The sequence below is a fragment of the Pelophylax lessonae genome (genome assembly GCF_965119305.1).
Source record: "Pelophylax lessonae genome assembly, chromosome: 7".
NCBI classification, from domain to species: Eukaryota; Metazoa; Chordata; class Amphibia; order Anura; family Ranidae; genus Pelophylax; species Pelophylax lessonae.
In genome coordinates, this window is record NC_138774.1 from 134,415,608 (window position 1) to 134,440,054 (window position 24,447).

At 43.1% G+C, this 24,447-nt stretch overlaps 1 long non-coding RNA gene across 1 annotated transcript; it reads left to right on the forward strand.

The window, feature by feature from the left end:
* The first annotated feature begins 17,069 nt into the window (after positions 1 to 17,069).
* Positions 17,070 to 24,220, forward strand: LOC309559390. Its single transcript, XR_014225466.1, has 2 exons — positions 17,070 to 17,171; positions 24,064 to 24,220. It is a non-coding gene; the product is annotated as an uncharacterized lncRNA (long non-coding RNA).
* The last annotated feature ends 227 nt before the right edge of the window (positions 24,221 to 24,447 follow it).

The window sequence follows — 24,447 nt, forward strand, 5'->3', positions numbered from 1 at the left end:
AACAACACCAAAAAGGAATATCAAATTAAAAAGCTGATAACATGTTCCAGCACACATGTCACTTACATACTGGCCTGCCCATGTGGCCTCCAGTATGTGGGCAGGACTACAAGAAAGTTATCTATTAGAATAGGGAACATTTAAATAACATAAGAAAAGGGTATAAAAAACACAGTGTATCCATGCACTGTACATTATACCACAACAGAAATCCGTCATTATTAACATTCAGTGGGATAGACCAAATAGATACCCACTGGCGAGGTAGGGATATGAGGATAGCAGTATCCAAAAACGAAACATGATTATTGGCACCAGCACTTTATACCACATTTTTGTATTATTGTTGAGCACGGACACTTTACGTTTTGGCACTTTGAAGAACTAGTAGGGGTTCACTCTTCATAGGACCCATCCTTTTTCCTTTTTTTAGGATTATTACATATAAGTTTTATGATTTATATATTATATTATTCACAAATGTGTTTAATGGTGTAGTTTTAGACATTCATTATATTTTTGAGCGCTGTCCCCCTATATCCACTATGCACACAACCCTTTGTTGTTTTGACTAGCTGCTCAAAGAATTTGCATTTCTTATTCTCAGTTTGTTTTTAGTAACACAATATATCCCAGTTATTGCTCAATTTATATCTCACTAGAATCCTAGGCGCACTCACGTGAGGTCATACACTCACACCCCCTTTTTTTATTATTGTTTATTGACTGCTTAGACTCGCTTCTCACCCTGTTCATGTTCCTTGTTTTTCTTTTGTTACCCAAATTGTTCATTTACCTTCTCGTGTTGAACACATGATTTCAATAATGCATAATTTTACATGCACAGCATAATTGTTTCTAAAGGACTATCCAGGGGCTGGCTGACGCCTCTTTGTCTGGACACTTGGAATCCTTGACTACATTTGTAACAATATGTCTGTATAAGCTGTGTTTAAACCCAATAAAAATTTATTGAAAGTAAATTTGCCTACCCATGCTTTGTAGTCCATCAGTTTAGAGTTAACTTTGAGCTCCTGTGTTACAATTATTGATCTAACTCTGACATTTGCAGCAATTCGTCATATGTGTATTACGACTGTGGTTTACATATACATGTGCACCCTGGCCATGTGTTTGTGGGCCAACAGGGATTACAACAAATGTAGAAAAAAATGGTAACAAATTCTGTGTTTTTAAACTTTTTAATTAATGTATTTATTTTGAATTTATTGCTATCAAAAAGCATTATTGAAATTCAAGATGATTTCATTGGGCAGATGACAGGTACTTTTTAATAAGATACCTGCCCTTTACAGCATCTTACCAAGCACAGATGTGCTTGATTTGAGTATCCCCTGTCAGAACCAGGCAGGAAATGGAGGATCGGAGACCGGAAGTGAAAAAATCATCAAAATTCATTTTTTTTTTCAGTACAGGGAGACATGGATGCGCCTCGGTCTCCCACCACTATCTATCCTAGGTTAACACTTATGCGGGTTTGAAGTCGTGTGAGTTCAGCTGAACTCGCACGATTTCAAAATTGCATTTAAGTCCGACTTTGGAGGCAAGTTGAGAGACATCTGTGCGAGTCAATGCACAGATGTCTATTTAAATTGCCCCCAAAGTCACCAAAAGTAGTGCAGAAACTACTTTTGGGAATCGGTGTGGTGCCGCAAAGTCGACATCGCACTGATTCGCCTGGTGCAATAGGCGGCAATTTGGAATGCGATTTGACATGTCAAATCAGCCCAATGTGAATGGGGCAAAGTCAGTGGTTGTGGTCCCGGGCTCACTTTCAATTTAGAGTTGGGTGTTCGCTGAACAAAACCAGCAGAGGCTAAATGCTGCTACTGCTCAAAGCGGCCCAGTACTGGGACCCAAAATGTGCTGTGTCCAGTAGATGCAGTGGTGGCGAGAAGGGTGTGCTGCACACTACAATGGGCATGCAATGTGCTGTTAAACAGGAGTAGGCTGGATGACGTGCATGTACGGGATTCAGCCTGCCCATGCCGCTCACAATAAATGAACTATGGTTGAGCAGCAAGCGGTTAAAAAAAATAAAACTAAATATGACTTACCATCATCGTCAAACAGGAGAATTGTCTCATTGCCCTGATTAGCATCTACAACAACATTCTCATCATCTTTACCTGTTGGTTCTCTTTACACTGTAAAATAAAAGTTTCAATTATTTAAAAAATATATATATATATATTGAATTTACTTTAACAAAAAAATTACTTATTGTAAGCATCCGAATCATGTTCTCCGGGTACTATGCTAACAATGTCAGGCCCAAGGCACCCCTTTAATTGCTCTTCATAGCAGGTGAAGGTCATGTTTGCTGGAGGTCCTCCACCAGTGCCAAGTTGATTTTTTTAATCTACACTTTTCTGACGCCTACATGTATCAGTGTTGCAGGCAATGTCCCCTGCAGCATTGACTTCCTGGACAATGGAATTCCAGATTTCCTCTTTCCTTGAGTGAGAAAGTGTTTTAGAGTGGGAACCATATAATCGGTCCCAGTGTGTGTGTGGGGGGGGGGTGTATATTTGTGATTTGTAAACTTTATGTAGCACCCTACAAGGTAGGTGCTAGGTAAAGTATAGTGGGCCTTGTCTGCTTAACAGCAGGGCCATGATTTTCATCTGGTCTGTCATGTCTCCCAGGTGTGGCTGCTGAGACTGGGGAGTCTCCCCACTGTACTTAATGAGAGGGTTCTCAATGGGCAGTGGAGGAAACCCAGCCAATGACTTACCCAGGCTTGTATCTACCCCAGAAAGGCAGATTCTGCCGCACAGCATTCTGGGAGTGGGTATAAGTTTGAGGGGAGCACATTACGCAGCATCTTTGGCGGGAAGCAGAGTCCCAGGAGGGAGAGTACGGTTGTCTGTCCTCCTGTCAGAGGAATTGGGTGTCCCAGGCAGCTTGCCTGAGGGGACAGAGGGCTGAGCTGAGCTGCAGAGAGGATCCGGTGTGCCAAGGACCAAGTGTAGAGGAAAGCATTCCCAGTTCTTGAGTACTGTAAACTGCCCCTGGGGTCTGCCTAGAAAGAGGGGACCACTGCGGTAAAGGTCAGAGGGATCCAGGAGCTAGTTAGCCGGTACAGGTGCAAGTGTAAAGGAGGTGCCAGTGTTGTTCCTGAAGAGCAAAGGGGTGCCTAGTGAGAGGACCCTGAAGTGTAGAGGGGGTGCCTAGTGAGAAGACCCTGAAGTGTAGAGGGGTGCCTAGTGAGAGGACCCTGAGGTGTAGAGGGGGTGCCTAGTGAGAGAACCCTGAAGTACAAAGGGGGCGCCAGCGGTTGGGCCCTGAAGTGTTAAAGTGTACAGCGTGAAGTGTGCAGTGTACAGTGTTGAAAGTTGCAGCAGTAGAAGCAGTATACATAGGCTACCTCAGTCAGGAAGGACTGAAGGGAGCAGTGTCCGGGACTTTTGAGCTAACCAGAGTGTCAGGAGTCAGTTCTCAGTACAGTCTGGGACTTTTGAGCTAACCAGAGTGTCAGAAGTCAAGTTCAAGTACAGTACAGCAAGTCAGTGTTTTCAAGTGCCAGCAAGCATTGGTTGGCATCCAGCCGAAGTCAAGACAGCGCTGAAAGGCATTTTTCTCCGAAGTGTCCCATTTGTACTTAGTTGAGCCAGAGGAGTATCCCACTCATTCCCTTCTTCTATCCCCAATATCAAATAAACAAAACAAACCAAAGATGTCTGACTGGTCTTTTACTCAAATCTCACACTGGAGTATTCAGCTTAAATGGGCTGAAGTTGTCATCGGTAACCATGGCAGACCCACATCAGGCCCGATGCCTGGAAATCCTGCTACATTTATATATGTTAAAAAAAGTTTGAAATATCCAATAAATTTCGTTCCACTTCATGATTGTGTCCCACTTGTGTCTCACTTGTTGTTGATTCTTCACAAAAAATTACAGTTTTATATCTTTATGTTTGAAGCCTGAAATGTGGCAAAAGGTCGCAAAGTTCAAGGGGGCCGAATACTTTGGCAAGGCACTATATATATATATATATATATATATATATATATATATATTTATAAAGAAGTGTGCTATTTAATGTTTTACTTTCACTTTGTTTTACCAAGACTGTAATCTAGGGATTTCTCCCGAGACTACAGCCTTGCATTCACAGTGAGCGTTCTGGACATTTGTAGAATGATTCTCTTCTCCTAAACAGAAGAGATAAAAACAGGTCCATAAACCTGCACTCTGAGTTGAAGAGTTTACTCAGAGAATGCCGGCGATCTGTGCATTGATGATCATCACTGCTTCATAAACAGACACCTAAATCATAATCATTTAAGATGTGTGAATGTTACAATAATACAGTACATATATTTCATAAAATGATTCTTATCATGATTCAGTCCTTCATATGGTATGATGCACTGTACATAAGTACAGTATATTTAAAAGTGTTTGAACACTTAAAAGGTTTTTTTTCCCCGATTCTATTGGGGTTTAGAAAGTCTCTGTTCTGTTTTATTCTGAAATTGTTCAAAGTCAATTAGAATAGTGGAATAAATCCAGTTCATTCTAATTTGACCTCTTTTCCATTTGTGAAAAAGTTACAGAGACTTTTCTCCCAGTTAATTATTTGTGGGGTGCAAACTCAATTTGTTATTGTTAGCAGTTCTGTAGACTGAGACAATGAGAGTAGCTGATATTATGGTGAACAAAAAAGTTTTGTTTCGTATTGGGATTGATAAAGTGCTTTGTGCAAATAGCAGTGCAAAATTAGCAGTGCATGATATTCAACAAAAGTGCATAATAAACAATGCCAAATAGATATGAACGTCCTCTAATCATCATCAATGAAAAGTCCTTTTAAATAAAGTGTTAGTGCTATGTTGATCAACAAATAAGTCCTTTAATAAAGTGCCGTGCTGTAAATCAATTGATATGCAGATTACTCCGTGCTCCCCTCCTGTGTCCCCACTCACCAGACAGATGGGGAAATGGTGAATAGATAGTATTCTCTGCTGTTGATTTTTCCAATGCAGATATATGATCAAAAAGAAATCTCCATAGTGTAAAATTGTAAAGATTTATTGAATAGGCAATAAAATGTACATGTACATAAGTAAAAGTGCAAGGTGGTTGTAATGCCGAGCGCCGTGCGTTCTAATCGCAACTGGATATGACGTCCAATGCGATCCAACAGTCGGATATGACGTATGACGCTAGGACCAGCTTGAGGCATTTCGCCTCTCCTTCTGGGCGTCATCTGAAGCTGGAATCGGCGTTGCACGTCTTGCTTATGTTCCTTTGTCCCCTCCCACTACACCCACTCCATTTTACTACATCCAAAACTTGCCGGCCACCAAACAGCTGACTTTCCTCCTATCCTTAGTACCACCCGCTAGAGATGCCCGAACTCCATTTTTATGTTTACCATGTACAAACTTAATGCAATAGATAAACATCCACAAATATATTCTATACAATGCATGTAAGACTCAAACCCTCCTCAGTATGTCTTCAATGGCAGGGTCATAGAATATGAATATTATTAATACCTCAAATGTCATCTACACCTTATGCTTTATTGATAAGTAAACCACATATAATGATGCTGTGTGATGTTTACTCTTATCATTGTTATTAAACAAGTGTGTTTCTTTATTATGACCCTAATCTTGATCAATATGTAATTAAAACAAAATACACTAAATTATTTAAAATGTATAAATTACCTAAAAATCATTAATAAAGCAATTAATGTTAAAATCTATGTTTAACCCTGCAGGTGCCATACTCTTTAGTTGATAAATCCATTTAGTTTCATAACAGAAATTGCCCTTTTCATATCACTGCCCCTCCAAAGTCTCTCAACCCTATCTATACCACAAAATGATAATTTGCTTGGGTCCCTATTATGACATAGTCTGAAATGGTTTGAAAGACTATGTTTGCAAAATCCTGTTTTTATGTCATTCACATGTTCTCGTAATCTTACTTTTAATTCCCTGGTGGTCCTACCTACATATTGAAGGCGACATTCACATTCCAATAAGTATGTAACATAGGTACTGCTGCACGTTATGAATTTTTCTATTGGATAGGTCAAAGAAGTGATATTAGAATTAAAATGTGTTTTCTTTTTTTGTTCTTTTTTGCATGTTCTACAGTAATACTGTACACCAAACCTAAAGAAACTCACTTGGTCCAAAAAGTGACTGTTTTTTTTTGGGGGGGGGGGGGGGTCTGGAATATTTTTAACTATCTTATCCCCAAGATTGGGTGGGCGTGTGTATATAAATGTTGGCCTTTTAGGTAAAATCTGATTAAAAACTGGATCACGTAAAAGTATAGGCCAATGTGTTTTAAAACCGTTCTCCAATTCTTTATATTGTGCATTAAATTCCGTGCAGAATGCTATCTTATATTCTTCTTTAGGTTTGGGTAACAATAATTCTTCTCTGTTTAAATGCCCTATGTTTTGTTGGATAATATTCAGTGGTGTGCGTTTGTAGCCTTTTTCCACAAATCTGTCAATTAATATATTTAATTGTTCTTCGTAATCTTTTATTGAATTGCAATTTCTTTTAATTCTTAATAATTGACATTTAGGGACCCCAGCTAACCATTTGGGTGGTGTCCATTGCTAGTGGGAATTTAACTATTCCTGTCCACTTCTTTGAAATACGTTTTGGTATTTAATTGTTTATCTTGTTTGAAGATTGTTAGATCCAAATAATTTATGTTTTCCTTACTATAATTGGCTGTAAATGTTATGTTATTGTTCATTTGTTGAGTGTTTTCAGTTCATTCCCATACTATGACGATATCATCAATATATATTTTATATATTTTTAGGTTTGGATGGGGTTTGTAATAAATATTTTCAGCTTCCCACTTGCTCATAAGAATATTTGCTACCGTGGGAGCATATTTTGCTCCCATGGCAACCCCTCTCACTTGTTTATAAAATACGTTATCATGCCAGAAATAATAGTTACCCATAGCTGTCTCAAGGCTGTCTAGCATGAACTCAATGTGGGGTTTGGGTAATGTATTATCTGTGGTGAGGGCCTTTTCTGCAGATTTTAAAGCATCCTTTTGTTTGATGCTGTTGTAAAGTGAATTCACATCTATTCTTGCTATAATGGTGTCTTTGGAAACCTTAGTATTTTTGATGTGATTAATAAGATCTTTGCTATCTTTAAAGTATGATGGGAACTGCTGTTCTAACGGTTGTAAATAGTGGTCCAAGTATTCTCCTACTCTAGAGTATAGGGAATCTATGCCATTTATGATAGGTTTTCCTGGTGACTTATTCAGATCTTTATGCAATTTGGGTACTTGATAAATCATTAGCATTTTTGGGGCTTCCGGTATGAGATATTTAGTCTCATTTTTATCCAATATACCATCTTTCTGTGCCTTTTTTATTTTCTTTGTCAATTTGGCTTTTAGTTTATGTAAATGTCCCCTTTCAATTTTTCGCATATGCCAGGATCTCCTATGAGTCTATTTAATTATGTCAAGTAGTCCTCTTTATTCAAAATTATTATGCCCCCCCCCTGTCTCCTTGTCTAATGATTATATTATTTTTCTTTTCTAATGCGTTGATACCTTATTTTATGTGTTTTCTTCCTTTAATGGGATAAATATGTATAGATTCTATGTCTTGCATTACCATAAGTTTAAACACATCTAAACACTGGTTGTTGTTGATCTTGGGACTGAAGGTTGATTTGTTTCTAAGTCCACTGTGAGTGGATTGTAGGTGTATGGCATTGTTTTCTTGAGTTTTTTTTTTATTTGTTATCTAGAGCAGCACTAATACTTATATTGTTTATCATAGGTAGTATTAAGCCTCATATCAGCAGCAGCCTAGTATTAAGAAACACACATTTGTTTACAGTCCCCTAATGGAGCAGCGCTGATATACACCTAAACTTATTGGGATTGAGATATAGTAATGCATAGAATATGGATTTCCCAAGTTATAAAACGTATCAGTGTTTGTGCCTCCTAATGCCTGGTAAACAGAAGAAGATTGTAATTGTATTTCCTTTAACAATGTTCAAATGTTTGAATGGGTTCCAATTTACAGAGATTTTTTTTTTTTTTTTTTTTTACTCAGGTGTTGTTTGTTTTTCTAAAGCATAGATTTTTCAATTTTCCTTCCTTCGACCACGAGTTTTAGGAAAGAAAATTACTTAATTCCTCCATTAACACAGTTAGTGTTGATGGAGGAATCCCTCCTGCAGAGCTTCTGTATTCTGCTGACAGGCAGCCTTTACTGCTGGCAAAACACAATTTCTGCTAGCTACTGCAGCCAGTGGAAGTAATCACATGCATAAAAACTGAAAGGCTGGTTGCACTGAAGTCAATTGAAGTTGATGGATCAACTTTAACACAACCAACTGGATGAGATTCAATTCTCTGATCTGAACGAGATTCAATTCACCTATGGCCAGCATAAAATCAACCGTTGAGTAGGTGTGAAGTAAGTCTGCAGATCCTATTGATATTCATATCATTGATACTTTCATATCAATAAATACCCTGACAAATATGTGTCAAAAAATGTATATCAAAAGACCACCTATTAATCCACATAAAAGATAGAATATTTTGCTATATAAATCATTCACTATAATGTATGTTGCTGTTATAAAACTGTGACTATAAATCCCAAAAGCTCACTGGCAGGTAATCTGTGGAAACCAAACAGATTGGCTTTGAACTCAATGCCATTTATTTAAAGCATGGGTTAGTCCTAAAGCTTTATCACGACATCTGCATTCATTTAGCCACATATAATGATCTTAAATCCATTTTAGTAACTAAAGACCTGCAGGTTTAACTTTTCTAGTCCAAAATATACTGTATTTGATGTTCAACCTTTAATTTGTGTCTCCTGGAATGTGTTACCACTGTATTTCTTTAACATCTGACAATTATAAAGATAATAGGTTGCTTTTCCCTCCTAATGTAACTATTTTTTTTTATATGAGCTAAATATATTTTGAAGTCAATTATTGTAAATCAAAGACTGCTATGAACTTTTAGTCTCAAAAGAAAAAAAAAAGAAATAATAATGCAACAAAACAGAGCAGTGATAAGGTGTAACAAAGATAGGAAATTATGAAAAATCAGAGACAGAGATGACAGATAAATAAAAAATCATTCATGGAATTATGATTGGTACAAGGACATTTCTACAGACACAATATTTGCAGGTCTAACTTATTGTGAGGTGCAAAGGAACTTATAATGCAGTATTCTTTGCTGTTACTGGAGTTACTGCAGGGACACAATGAAGTAACATATTAAAGTACACCTGTCAAGTGAAAAGTGTGAAGGCTGCCATTGATGGCTTTCTTTTAGAAATGCTAGCTTCATGGCTTAGTGTGTCTTCAAGTCTATTGATTCAACAACATTAAAAAAGCATACTGTATACCAAGGCTCAAAATGTCAAGTCCTAAACTAATTGCCAGGCCTTAAGGGTTACTTGCCACCAGTTGCCCCACCCTCCCCTACCCTGCCCCACCTCTAATTCCACCCCTAAAAACTCCCTCATAAAATTACACTGTTAAATGTTTTTGCATGAATGCAGAAGTTACAAAAATAAATATGAATAACAACTTTATCAGTGCCCATCAGTGCAGCCTCATCAATGCCCATCAATGCAATGTATCAATGCCCATCAGTGCAGCATCATCAGTGAAGCTTACCAGTGCCACCTCATCAGTGCCCATCAATGAAACCTCACCAGTGCCCATCAGTGCAGCCTGATCAATGCCCAACAGTGCAGCCTCATCAGTGCCCTTCAATGCAGCCTCACCAGTGCCCATCAATGCCGCCTCATCATGGCCCACCAATGCCACCTGACCAGTGCTCATGAATGCAACCTTATCTGTGCCCATCAATGCAACCTGATCAGTACCCATCAATGCAGCCTGATCAGTGATCATTATTGCAGCCTAATCTGTGCCCATCAATGCAGCCTCAGCAGTGTCCATCAATGCAACCTCACCTGTGCCCATCAATGCAGCCTGATCAGTGCCCATCAATGCCCATAAGTTCAGTCTCATTTGTGTCCATGAATGTAGCCTCACCTGTGGCCATCAATGCCCCCTCTCCAGTGCCCATGACTTCAGCCTCACCAGTGTTAATCAATGCAACCTCCCCTGTGCCTTTCAATGCAGCCTGATTAGTGCCCATCAACGCCCATTAATTCAGCCTCATTTCTGCCCATCAATGCAGCCTCACCTGTGCCCATCAATGCCCCCTCTCCAGTGCCCATCAATGCAGCCTCACCTGTGCCCATAAATGCCCCCTCTCCAGTGCCCATCAATGCAGCCTCACCGGTTTTCATCAATGCAACCTCACCTGTGCCATCAATGCAGCCTCACCTGTGCTCATTAATGCAGCCTCACCTGTGCCCATTAATGCAACCTCACCTATGCCCATCGATGCAACCTCACCCGTGCCTGTCAATGCAGCCTGATCAGTGCAGGGGAGGAGAGAGAAGAGGAAGAGGAAAGCCGGCCGGATAATCAGAGAGGGGGGATGGCCCCGCTGTAAAAGCTTTCATTTGAATTGCCCGGCGCTCGCCATCACACATAGTCCCACCTCTTTTTTGGCTCCTATGATAGAGGTCACACGTCCCGGCATTAGACCAGTGTTCTGTCTATCAAAGGAGCCGGGCCAGGAGGTGGTGCTGTGTGTGATGGCGAGCGCACGGCAATTCAAATGAAAGCTGTTACAGTGAGGCAATCCCCTCTCTGTATTGATATGGCTGGCTTTCCTCTCCTCTTTCCTCCCATGGGCAATCACTGGGAAATGCCCCCTCCCCACCCCAAAGCACCTTGCCCCCATGTTGATGGAGACAGGTGTCTCTTCCCGAGAACCGTGGGCTGGGTTGTGAGGGTCTGCGGGGAGAGGCTTATCAGAATCTAGAAGCCCCCATTAAAAAAGGGGGTCTGGTATGGATTTTTGGGGGGACCCCACGCCATTTTTTTCATGTTTTTTTTATCTGTATTGCCAGGAGCCTACAATACATTACAGCCACAAGCCAGTTTAAATTACATTTTTTCCTATAGAAATGTCAGTATGCAATAGTGTGGGAGGGAGGAGCCTGTCAATTGCGCCAATGCAGAGTGCTTGTTGAAGCTCTGGGGAATGCCGTCCGGAGCTCTGATGCGGGGAACCTGTAACCCTCCGATGGCAATGGACTGTTAATCCCCGTCCCTCGGCCCCCCTCGCCCCTGAGCCCTCGGTCTGGAGAATAGGGATGATCGAACAATCCGGGTTGACCATCGGTTCGACCCGAACATTGGGTGTTCGAAATTCGGCCGAATTCCAAACTTTTTGCGGTAAAAGTTCGGAATTTGGTCACCAGAACCGCCCACAATGCAATGGGACAGGAAGCGGGCTTTAAAAGCCTGTGATTGGACCAGAAACGTCAGTAAAAGCCAATGAGGGGGCAGGAGTCTGCTAGGAACGTGATTGGAGTGACTACGGGGACCAGAGGCCAATCAGGAGTGAACCCTCCGATGGCGATGGACTGTTAATCCCCGTCCCTTGGCCCCCCTCGCCCCTGAGCCCTCGGTCTGGAGACCCCTCGCTGGAATCCCCTAACCCGCGCCGCAGCTTACCCACCACCAAAGCCGACATCGGAGGAGACGCCGTGCCCCAGAGACATAGGGGGCGGAGGCATTCCCAGACGCCAGAAGGCAACAAGTGCTCGGCCGGCTGGGGAGAGAGCCGCCGCCAGACACTGCAGGCGCTTGGTGATCAGCATTGAAGGAGAGAGGAGTGCGGCAGGCAGGGGATGACAAGAGAGACTTGAAGGGGAAGACAGGACACTGATACACAGGAGCAGGGGTGGAGGGATTAAAGGGAGCCTGCTACAGTGGAGTGGTGAGAGGGTGAAAACCCCCCTGCTTTTTTGTCTTCTCTACTATTGCATTCCTAACATTCACCATTATTAAATGGAAATCCCTATGAATGAATCTTGTAACATATAAACAAACTACCGTATTTATCGGCGTATAACACGCACTTTTTCCTCCTAAAAATGGAGGAAAAAGTAGCTGTGCATGTTATACGCTGATTTATAAAAAAAAATGTCCAGAAAGCAGTTAGAAGGGGGCAGGCGGTGCCGAGAGTTAGAAGGGGGCGGGCGGCGCTGAGAGTTAGAAGGGGGCGGGCGGCGCCGAGGAGAAGGAAGGACGCGCTTATGTGTGGATAGTGGATATATGTGTATAGTGGCGCTGGCGAGGCTGCAATTATGGGCGCTGGCGAAGGCTGCATGTATGGGCACTGGCAAAGGCTGCATGTATGGGCACTGGCGAAGGCTGCATGTATGGGCACTGGTGAAGGCTACATGTATGGGCACTGGCAAAGGCTGCATGTATGGGCGCTGGCAAAGGCTACATGTATGGGCACTGGCAAAGGCTGCATGTATGGGCACTGGCAGAGGCTGCATGTATGGGCACTGGCAAAGGCTGCATGTATGGGCGCTGGCGAGGCTGCATGTATGAACACTGGCGAAGGCTACATGTATGGGCACTGGCGAAGGCTACATGTATGGGCACTGGCGAAGGCTACATGTATGGGCACTGGCAAAGGCTACATGTATGACCACTGGCAAAGGCTGCATGTATGGGCACTGGCAAAGGCTGCATGTATGGGCTCTGGCAAAGGCTGCATGTATGGGCACTGGCAAAGGCTGCATGTATGGGCGCTGGCGAGGCTGCATGTATGGGCACTGGCGAAGGCTACATGTATGGGCACTGGCGAAGGCTACATGTATGGGCACTGGCAAAGGCTACATGTATGGGCACTGGCAAAGGCTGCATGTATGGGCACTGGCAAGGCTGCATGTATGGGTACTGCAGTGACTAGGCTGCATGTATGGGCACTGCACTGGCGAGGCTGCATTTAAGGACACTGCGCTGATGAGGCTGCATTTGTGGGCACTGGTAAGACTACATTTAATTTAAAAAAAATGTTCTGAGTTTAAAGCTGTTTATTTTAAATTTCAGCTTTTTTCCTGAAATTTCTGCCCTAAAATTTAGGTGCGTGTTATACGCCGGCGCGTGTTATACGCCGATAAATACGGTATGTCTAGAAAAGACTTGATCTAAATTGCCTATGACAAGCTGAAGGAAAAGCATATTATAAGGGGTGTAGGGGGACAGGAGATAAAAGACATAGAAGTGGAGAGTGAGCAGAATAAACCGAAGTACCCCCTGGTTTTCTCCTCCTTAGCCCTGGAAGGGAGTTTGGTTGGCGCCCCTTTAAAAAATATAAATTGAGATATACGGACTTTGAACAATATCAAAAGTTAATGAAAGACTGACCCCCCAAATAGGAGGGGTATAAAAGCCCCAGAGGGTCTAAGACAACTTGAGGAAAATCTGGAATAAGAGAGCTGAAGTTCCATTTAAATGCATTTAAACCCCCCTGAAAACAGAAGACTATCTAAAATTTTGAAATAAATAAAAGAAAAGGAGGCTAGAACTATTACAACCTGAGAAGAACCCCAAAATAATGAAGAATAAACAGGCAAAAGAGGGCGCAGGGAAACCTGCAAAAATAACAGCCAGCCCAGGGACTATTAAAATGTTTATGACCCCGGAAGGGAGAGGACAGAATTTGGCCCCTGAAAAACAGCAAGGTGCAAAACCAAAACAAAACACGGAGGGGAACAAAAAATCCCGAGGTCAAAAAGCCATAGGCGCAAGTGGAGAATAGAACCTTGAAATGTCTAAGGATAGCACACAGATAGTGGATGATGCAGAAATAGAAAGAGAAGATGAAATAAGACCTAAAGATCAGCCACCCACTAAATCAGAAATGATTGAAATGTTTGCAAACCTGGAGAGATCAATCAAAACTGAAATGGCTACTATACACGGAGACCTAGGTCATATGCTGATGATAGAAAAAAAAAGAAACGAAAATAGATACCAATGGAAAAAAGATAACAAAATTGAAAGATCAATCGAAGAAAATACAACTAGAACAGAGAAATATGTTATATAGAATAGAAGACCAAGAGAATAGAAATAGAAGAAAAAATCTGAGAATCAGGGGTCTCCCAGAGAGGGAAAAAGAAGAAAAGCTGGAAGAAATGTTGGAAAGTGTGTTTAACCCCTTCTGGGAAAAGAAGCCACAGATAAAATAGAATTTGAAAGGGTACACAGAGTAAGGAAACCACAGAATGCTCCAAGAGAAAAAACAAGGGATGTTATTGCCAGGTTTCATAGATATGAAGACAGAGCGCAAAATTGGGAAAAATTAAGAGCTAGGCCAATACTGAGATACGAAGGAGTAGACCTACAGGTATTCCCAGACCTATCACAGGAAACAATTAATAGAAAGCGCATCCTGAAACCAGTAGTTGAAGTCCTAAGGCAACATAATATACAATACTTTTGGGGACACCCAGCCGGCCTCAGAGTACAGAAAGAAGGGAGGACAGTGATGTTACGATTCCCAGAAGATATCCAAGCATTCTGTGGTACCCTAAATATACCAGTAATGAAGATACCTGGTTGGGTAGATCAAGAGGAATCAGGAGGGGAAACAGAAGAAGAAGAGGAGTGGGAAGAGAAAACTAAGAAGAACCGACAGTGAATAATAAACAAAGAAACTGAAAAGGGGACTTTGAGGAGTCTGAGTGGGGAGGGGGGGGCAGGGGGCGTATGGGAGGGAAGAGAGGTGAAATCCGGATGGACCCCCGAGGTTTGAGATAGGCACTAACCAACTCCCCATCATATGGGGTGAAGGGAGATGCAGGCGAGCAAAGATAGAGCTCGACCCCTGGGCAAGGTCGATTGAAGGTGGGAGGAAGCAAATTGACTCCCCTAGCTAGAGTGGGGGGGGAGCTAGGTTTCAAAATGCCCAGAAGGAAGCAGAAGGGGAGAGGGGTGATGGGGGAGGTGGGAGGAGGGGAGAGGGAGGGGGGAGGGAAGTTTAAGGGAAAAAGGAAATAATAAAATTAAAAGAGCAAACCCGTCCCTATCTTAAGCCAAATTCTCTGGCCCCTAGTGAGGAATCAGACCCCCGGGGACCCCAGCCTAATAAATATAAGAGCAGTAAAAAAAAAAAAATTAAGGAGAAAAGCCAAGGAAAGGAAAAAGAGAGAAGAAATCAAAATAAGGAGATGGTAGTAGTAAATTTTATGTCTTCTAACGAATGAATGAATGAATTCACCAGTGAAGAGACAAGAAATCCTGGGGGAAATTAAATATTTAAAAGCAGATATAATATTTTTACAGGAGACTCATATTACCCATTCATCAAACATTAGGCTGTATTCCCGAAACCACCCCATATGGTACTATGCAGATTCATTTAAAAAAAAATCTAAAGGAGTGGCCATTGGCTTTGCTAGAGAGGTGCGGTTTGTTCTGGAAGAAAGGCTGGCAGACCTGGAGGGAAGATTCCTATTTTTGAGAGGGAAGTTATATGATGAGGAAGTTACATTGGTAAATATATACAGTCCTAATGAAGGGCAGGTGGCCTATCTGGAGAAGACTTTGGGGGAACTGATGAATTTCAAAAAGGGAGGGGTGGTTCTGGCGGGGGACCTCAACCTGAGCCTCGATCCAAAAATGGATAGTACTTTGCGGTCCCAAAGGACTACAATCCATCAGATAAAGAAGATAAAGGAAAAATTATATCAAAGTCAATTGGCGGATATATGGAGAATTCTCCATCCAAAAGTAAGGGATTATACCTGTTACTCAAACGTACTCGGGACATACTCGGGAATTGACTATTTTCTGATAGAACATAGATGGATTGAAAGAGTAACCGAGGCGAGGGTTGGGATTAGGACCTGGTCAGATAACTCCCCAATTACAGAAAAGATGAAAATGATCAGAGAACAACCTAAAATGACCACATGGAAAATGAATGAAGAACTGATAAAGGATAAAAAGTGGGGAAGGGAAATAGAGAAAGAATTGGAATTTTATTTCCAAAATAATGATATCGATGAGACACCAAAAAATATTATATGGGAAGCCCAGAAAGCCTATATGCGGGGTATTTTAATTTCCAAAGGAGCACAAAGGAAAAAAGAAAGAACTAAAAATAAAGATAGATTGATAAAAGAGGTATATGATTTAGAACAAAAACATAAAAAAGCTATGGATGGAGAATAGGGATGATCGAACAATTCGGGTCGACCATCGGTTCGACCCGAACATTGGGTGTTCGAAATTCGGCCGAATTCCAAACTTTTTGCGGTAAAAGTTCGGAATTTGGTCACCAGAACCGCCCACAATGCAATGGGACAGGAAGCGGGCTTTAAAAGCCTGTGATTGGACCAGAAACGTCAGTAAAAGCCAATGAGGGGGCAGGAGTCTGCTAGGAACATGATTGGAGTGACTACGGGGACCAGAGGCCAATCAGGAGTGAATACGCCCCCCAGTATATAACATAGCCCCGCCTAACCTCTAGCACTGTAATACAGAGTCTGTGGAAGAGAGTGGAAGCATTTGTGTTACTCCTGCTTTGTTACACAACGTTTGCTGCATAGCCGATTGCTTGTAAAGCTCCATATCAGCAGAAGAGCAGTCAGCTTACAGACAGATTGTCAGTGTAGTTAGAAATACAGCGATTGTGCTGTTTGAGTCAGAAAAAAAAATTAAAGGGACGGTGTCAGTTAGAAATGATCTTCTGCTGTATGTAGCTGTTCTTTTAGTGTGAGGAAAGGGATATGCAGTGTAGTTAGGGTACTATATACCACTATAGTTAGATTCAATAATCTAGTTTTTGTAGGGATACTTTTAAGTGTCAGGGTTCCGTCTAGTGAGCACGTTCCACTGCTGATATATCTACAGCAAGTATACGTGCTTGCTAGTCAGCTATTGTGCAAAATACATTGCAGCGATAGCAGTGTGCGTTTTGCAGGTGAATTTCACCGCGCAGAGTTGCCAAAGCCTCAGTGACAAGTTAACGCCTGTGCAAAAGGCTTTGCTACTCTGCGTCACACACATCTGCTGTATTTAGCAAGAACTTTAAGTTGCATAGCAGTGTGCGTTTTGCAGGTGAATTTCACCGCGCAGAGTTGCCAAAGCCTCAGTGACAACTATGTCAGGTAGACCAAGAAAAGGCATAAGTGGCCCTGCTGCGGAAAGGGGCACAGCTTATAGGGTGTCTAGAGGCAAGGGTGGATGTGGTGGTCAGTCCTCAGCCAGGCCACCATTGCGATTGTTCTCCCGCAGTGGCCAAGCTATACGTCCACAGTACGTATAGGAGGTGGTGGAGTATATTACCAAACCATCATCATTGTCATCATCAGCAACTACAGTGACCCAGGTAGAGAAAAGTGGTCAGTCTTCTGCAGTTGGCAGAGCAAATAAAGATGAGTCCATGTCCACCTCAAGTCCTCCCTTAGACCCAACTTCAGATATGGCAGAGGAGTCAGCTGAGCTGTTTGACCACAGTGTCAACAATCTACTCCAGCCTGATGCTCAGTCCTTTATGGAGTCTGATGTTGGGTCTGAGGTTCAGGAGGAGGCAGAGCAAGCAAGAGGGGAGAGCAGACGGCCTACTCCATCTAAGGCCGCACCTGTTGTCTCCCGGGCCATACCTGATGCTCAGTCCTTTATGGAGTCTGATGTTGGGTCTGAAGTTGAGGAGGTGGCAGAGCAAGCAAGAGGGGAGAGCAGACGGCCCACTCCATCTAAGGCCGCACCTGTTGTCTCCCGGGCCACTATACAAACCTCTTCTTGCTGGGCCTTTTTTGAGACATCTCATGCAGATCCAATAGTTGCGATCTGCAAAATTTGTCATAATGGAATACAACCTGGCAAAAATGTCAACCACTTGGGTACAAGCTGCCTAACCAGGCATTTGATAACCCACCACTTGGCCCGTTGGCAGAAGCATTTGAAGAACCCGCAAAAGGGCCAAAGATCGGTCAGTCGGCCTCCTAGTCCTCCTCGCGCTCCTCCTCGTTCTCCACCTGCACATCAGTCTGTCCCTGCTATAGTCACTCGTCACCTGTTGGCAGCCTCCACTGACAGGGATGATGATATAGCAAGCAGTGTCGCATCTACCTCCAGCACACAACCAGCTGTAACATCTAGAGGGCAAATTTTGATTCCACACATGCTGGAACGAAAAAAAAAAAGTATACTCCCCTCCACCCACATGCCCAGCGTCTAAACAGTAGTTTGGCAAAACTACTGGCTCTGCAACTTTTACCATTTAACCTGGTAGAGTCTGCTCCCTTCCGCGACTTTGCAAAATGTGCAGTTCCACAGTGGCAGGTGGCAAGTCGGTACCTGCCATCCCTATACCAACATGTGGAAGGCAATGTAGTGTCGTCCCTGGCCAAGTCAGTCAGCCATAAGATACAACTGACGGCTGACACTTGGTCAAGCAAACATGGGCAGGGACGGTACATTTCTGTCACTGCTCACTGGGTGACACTGCTTGCCAGCGGAAGGAATTGTAGCCAGAGCTCGGTGCTGCAGCCAGTATTGCCCCCACATCTGCAAACAGCTGGTGGTGTCGCTGATCCGGGTAGATCGATCACTTCTACCCCCTCCTGCTCCTCCTCCTCATCCTCCTCCATGCCCTCCTCTGCAGCATGGTCCTTTGAATATGATGAGGTACCAAGCGTTCAAAGGGCTATTTTATGTCTCAGGCCAAAAGGTGTCACGCAGTGCTGCAGCTTGTGTGTCTAGGGGACAGGCAGCACACTGCCCCTGAGATTCTTGGGTCTCTGCAGGCACAGGCCCAGAGGTGGTTGACACCACGCCAGCTGCAGCCAGGAATGGTGGTTACTGATAATGGGTCAAACCTCCTGGCCGCCCTTCGGCAGGGAAAGTTGACCCATGTGCCATGCCTGGCGCATGTCCTGAATCTCGTGGTACAGCGGTTTTTGAACTCGTACCTGGGAATGCAGGATGTGCTAAGGAAGGCAAGAAGGGTGTGCAGTCACTTCAGGCGGTCGTACAGTGCCACTGCACGTTTGGCTGAAGTTCAGCGCAAGTTTCACATGCTGGTACACTGCCTCGTCTGTGACATGCTGCAGCGCCTGTACACGCAGCAGAGGGCCCTCAATGAATATCTCTGCGAGTATGGCACCAGCACTGGCTCAGCGCGCCTGGGCTTTTTTTCACCACGGCAGTGGCTTTTGATTGGGTTTACTTCAGGGAGATCATGTCAAACAAATCTTATAGATTTTTTTGACTGGGTGACTAAAATAATAGACGGTGGAGGTGCAGTAGACATTGCATATCTAGATTTTAGTAAGGCTTTTGACACTGTCCCACATAGAAGACTTATCAATAAACTGCAGTCATTGAGCATGGACTCCCATATTGTTGAGTGGATTAGGCAGTGGCTGAGTGACAGACAACAGAGGGTTGTAGTCAATGGAGAACATTCAGAACAAGGTCATGTTACCAGTGGGGTACCTCAGGGATCTGTACTGGGACCAATTTTGTTTAATATCTTCATAAGTGATATTGCAAAAGGCCTCGATGGTAAGGTTTGTCTTTTTGCTGATGACACAAAGATATGTAACAGGGTTGATGTTCCTGGAGGGAAACGCCAAATGGAAAAGGATTTAGGAAAACTAGAAGAATGGTCAGAACTCTGGCAACTGAAATTTAATGTGGATAAGTGCAAGATAATGCACCTGGGGCGTAAAAACCCAAGGGCAGAATATAGAATATTTGACACAGTCCTGACCTCAGTATCTGAGGAAAGGGATTTAGGAGTAATTATTTCAGAAGACTTAAAGGTGGGAAGACAATGTAATAGAGCAGCACGAAATGCCAGCAGAATGCTTGGATGTATAGGGAGAGGTATAAGCAGTAGAAAGAGAGAAGTGCTTATGCCGCTGTACAGAACACTGGTGAGACCTCACTTGGAGTATTGTGCGCAGTACTGGAGGCCATATCTCCAGAAGGATATAGATACTCTAGAGAGAGTTCAGAGAAGAGCTACTAAACTAGTACATGGATTGCAGGAAAAAACTTACCAGGAAAGGATAAAGGACCTTAACATGTATAGCTTGGAAGAAAGAAGAGACAGAGGGGATATGATAGAAACATTTAAATACATAAAGGGAATCAACTCAGTAAAGGAGGAGAGCATATTTAAAAGAAGAAAAACTACCACAAGAGGACACAGTTTTAAATTAGAGGGGCAAAGGTTTAAAAGTAATATGAGGAAGTATTACTTTACTGAGAGAGTAGTGGATGCATGGAATAACCTTCCTGCAGAAGTGGTAGCTGCAAATACAGTGAAGGAGTTTAAGCATGCATGGGATAGGCATAAGGCTATCCTTCATACAAGATAGGGCCAGGGACTATTCATAGGATTCAGATATATTGGGCAGACTAGATGGGCCAAATGGTTCTTATCTGCCGACACATTCTATGTTTCTATGTTTCTATGATGCATGCGCTGTCCTCTCGACATTTGAGGAGGCCACAAGGATGGTCAGCCAGGACAGCGCATGCATCAGTGACACCCTACCGGTACTGTTTTTGTTGAAGCACACACTGCGTGGCATTATGGACAAAGCACTAGAGGCAGAGCAGCAGGAGGAAGAGGAGGACTTCCTTGCCTCTCAAGGTCCCCTTTATCCTGAGATCCCTGACCCCATTATGCCTAGCTCCCAGAGGCCTGAGCAGGATCCAGGGGTGGAAGAGGAGGAGGAGGAGGACGATTCTTCGGGAACTTTTGCAGGCTTTGAGGAGGAAGAGGAGGAAGACATGCGGCAATCTTCAAGGATAGTTTTACTCCCTCAGGATACATTGGAGTAGTACGTGGCTGGGAGGAGGAGGAGCACGTTCAAGATCATGTCGTTTTGAGTGTCCCCGAGGAGTCAGCTTCTCAGGCCTTTGCAAATTTGCGACGCATGGCAAACATCATGCTTCAGAGCCTGCGAAAGGACCCCAGAATCAAGGCCATTAAAAAGACTGACCACTATTGGTTGGCCACCCTACTTGACCACCGGTAAAAGTCAAAAGTCTCTGAGCTTTTCCCATCCACCCAGAGAGTCCACAGGATCAAATCCCTTGAGGACAGTCTCAAGAGGATTCTGGTGAACACGTTCCCCGACTCCCGTAGGGTGCAGGGACGGGGACAACCTACCATGGACTCTACTGCGGGTCACGAGAGGAGCGTTGGAGAAGGCGTGCGGTTGACGGATGCCTTTCAGTCTTTTTTTAGTCCTCACTGCCCAGGCCTCTCAGCTGCCACATCGCATCGACAGTGTCTGCATCACATGGTGGATGATTACATCAGGGCACAAAGTGCTTTTCATGTGAGGAATCCGATCCACTGGCATACTGGGTCTTAAGATTAGACCACTGGCCAGAACTGGCCCAGTATGCCATGGAGTTGTTGGCCGCTCTGCTTCCAGTGTCCTATCAGAATGGGCATTCAGCGCAGCAGTAGGATTCGTCACAGACCATAGAACGAGACTCTCCACAGACTCAGTCGACCGTTTGTATATGAAGCTTTGATGCACCTGATGCAGACCTTGTAGACTAGTCTATCGTTGCGATGTGGCAGCTGAGCCTCAGTTTAAGCCTGGACCAGGGTGCCATCCTCCAACCCTCCTCTCGTTCTGTTTAGGTTCACAGAACCTCATTTTAGTTTTCACTAGAACAGATTAACTTTTTTTTTGGCCTTCTGCAACACCAGCTCTTTGGGCTTATGGTGGGGAGGCTCCGCCAACACCAAAAATACCAAGTTTGCGCACCTGTTCCACAGGTGCACACCTTCATAATTTTTTGGCCTTCTGCAACACCAGCTCTTTGGGCTTACGGTGGGGAGGCTCCACCAACACCAAAAATACCATGTTTGTGCACCTGTTCCACAGGTGCACACCTTCATAATTTTCACGCCTTCTTCAACACCAGCTCTTTGGGCTTACGGTGGCGAGGCTCCGCCAACACTAAAAATACCATGTTTGCGCACCTGTTCCACAGGTGCACACCATCATAATTTTTACGCCTTCTTCAAAACCATCTCTTTGGGCTAACGGTGGGGAGGCTCCGCCAACACCCAAAACACAATGTTTGCTCACCTGAGCCACAGGTACACATCTTAATTTTTTCGCCTACTTAAACACCAGCTCTTTGGGCTTACAGTGGTATGGCTCCGCCAACACCCAAACAACAATTTTTTGCGCACCTGTTTTACAGATGCATATAATTGCAATTTTTTTCCTTAAAAAGGCAATTATTGCCTTCATGACCAGCACTTTCATAGGGTTATGGTGTCAAGGCATCGTCGGCACCACCAAAGGCCCAATTTTTAAGCATCCTTTACTTCTATTCAAAGTCAAGAGACAACAGTATTCATCCAAAATATCTCTAATCTTGTTCACTGTGCACTACATTGTGGCCCCTACCCCTAACCCTCAATGTATCCGTGCATATACAGTGCCTTGCGAAAGTATTCGGCCCCCTTGAACTTTGCAACCTTTTGCCACATTTCAGGCTTCAAACATAAAGATATAAAACTGTAATTTTTTGTGAAGAATCAACAACAAGTGAGACACAATCATGAAGTGGAACGAAATTTATTGGATATTTCAAACTTTTTTAAAAAATAAAAAACTGAAAAATTGGGCGTGCAAAATTATTCAGCCCCTTTACTTTCAGTACAGCAAACTCTCCAGAAGTTCAGTGAGGATCTCTGAATGATCCAATGTTGACCTAAATGACTAATGATTATAAATAGAATCCAACTGTGTGTAATCAAGTCTCTGTATAAATGCACCTGCACTGTGATAGTCTCGGAGGTCTGTTTAAAGTGCAGAGAGCATCATGAAGAACAAGGAACACACCAGGCAGGTCCGAGATACTGTTGTGGAGAAGTTTAAAGCCGGATTTGGATACAAAAGGATTTCCCAAGCTTTAAACATCCCAAAGAGCACTGTGCAAGCGATAATATTGAAATGGAAGGAGTATCAGACCACTGCAAATCTACGAAGACCTGGCCGTCCCTCTAAACTTTCAGCTCATACAAGGAGAAGACTGATCAGAGAGGCAGCCAAGAGGCCCATGATCACTCTGGATGAACTGCAGAGATCTACAGCTGAGGTGGGAGACTCTGTCCATAGGACAACAATCAGTCGTATACTGCACAAATCTGGCCTTTATGGAAGAGTGGCAAGAAGAAAGCCATTTCCTAAAGATATCCATAAAAAGTGGCGTTTAAAGTTTGCCACAAGCCACCTGGGAGACACACCAAACATGTGGAAGAAGGTGCCCTGGTCAGATGAAACCAAAATCAAACTTTTTGGCAACAATGCAAAACGTTATGTTTGGCGTAAAAGCAACACAGCATCTTTATCCTGAACACACCATCCCCACTGTCAAACATGGTGGCGGCAGCATCATGGTTCGGGCCTGCTTTTCTTCAGCAGGGACAGGGAAGATGGTTAAAATTGATGGGAAGATGGATGGAGCCAAATACAGGACCATTCTGTAAGAAAACCTGATGGAGTCTGCAAAAGACCTGAGACTGGGACGGAGATTTGTCTTCCAACAAGACAATGATCCAAAACATAAAGCAAAATCTACAATGGAATGGTTCACAAATAAACATATCCAGGTGTTAGAATGGCCAAGTCAAAGTCCAGACCTGAATCCAATCGAGAATCTGTGGAAAGAACTGAAAACTGCTGTTCACAAATGCTCTCCATCCAACCTCACTGAGCTCGAGCTGTTTTGCAAGGAGGAATGGGAAAAAATTTCAGTCTTTCGATGTGCAAAACTGATAGAGACATACCCCAAGCAACTTACAGCTGTAATCGCAGCAAAAGGGGGCGCTACAAAGTATTAACTGAAGGGGGCTGAATAATTTTGCACGCCCAATTTTTCAGTTTTTATTTGTTAAAAAAGTTTGAAATATCCAATAAATTTCGTTCCACTTCATGATTGTGTCCCACTTGTTGTTGATTCTTCACAAAAAAATTACAGTTTTATATCTTTATGTTTGAAGCCTGAAATGTGGCAAACGTTTGAAAGTTCAAGGGGGTCGAATACTTTCGCAAGGCACTGTATGTCTGTTTCTTGTGAGAATTCAAGTTAAAGTGCACCAAACACCATTTTACATGAAATAAAGTGCATCTACTTACATCTTTTGACTTCTTGAAAACATTTGGTAATAATAGCCCCATTGTGAAAATACACCCGTTAATTATATCCACATTTAAAGAGACAGCACCTTTTTCCAAAAAAATAACTCTAATCTTGTTCCCAGTGCACTGCATTATGTCCCCATCATACACATTGGCTGTGCAGTTGATTAGGAGCAAAAGAAAGGTGCGATTAAGCAAAAAAGTCATTTTTGAAGGTTTGGCATGCTATAATTCTGGTTCTGGACATGCTACAGAGCTGAAACTTCACAGGTACACCTTTTACACCCAGACACTAAATCCAAAGAAATCAAATTTTTTTTTTCAATAATTT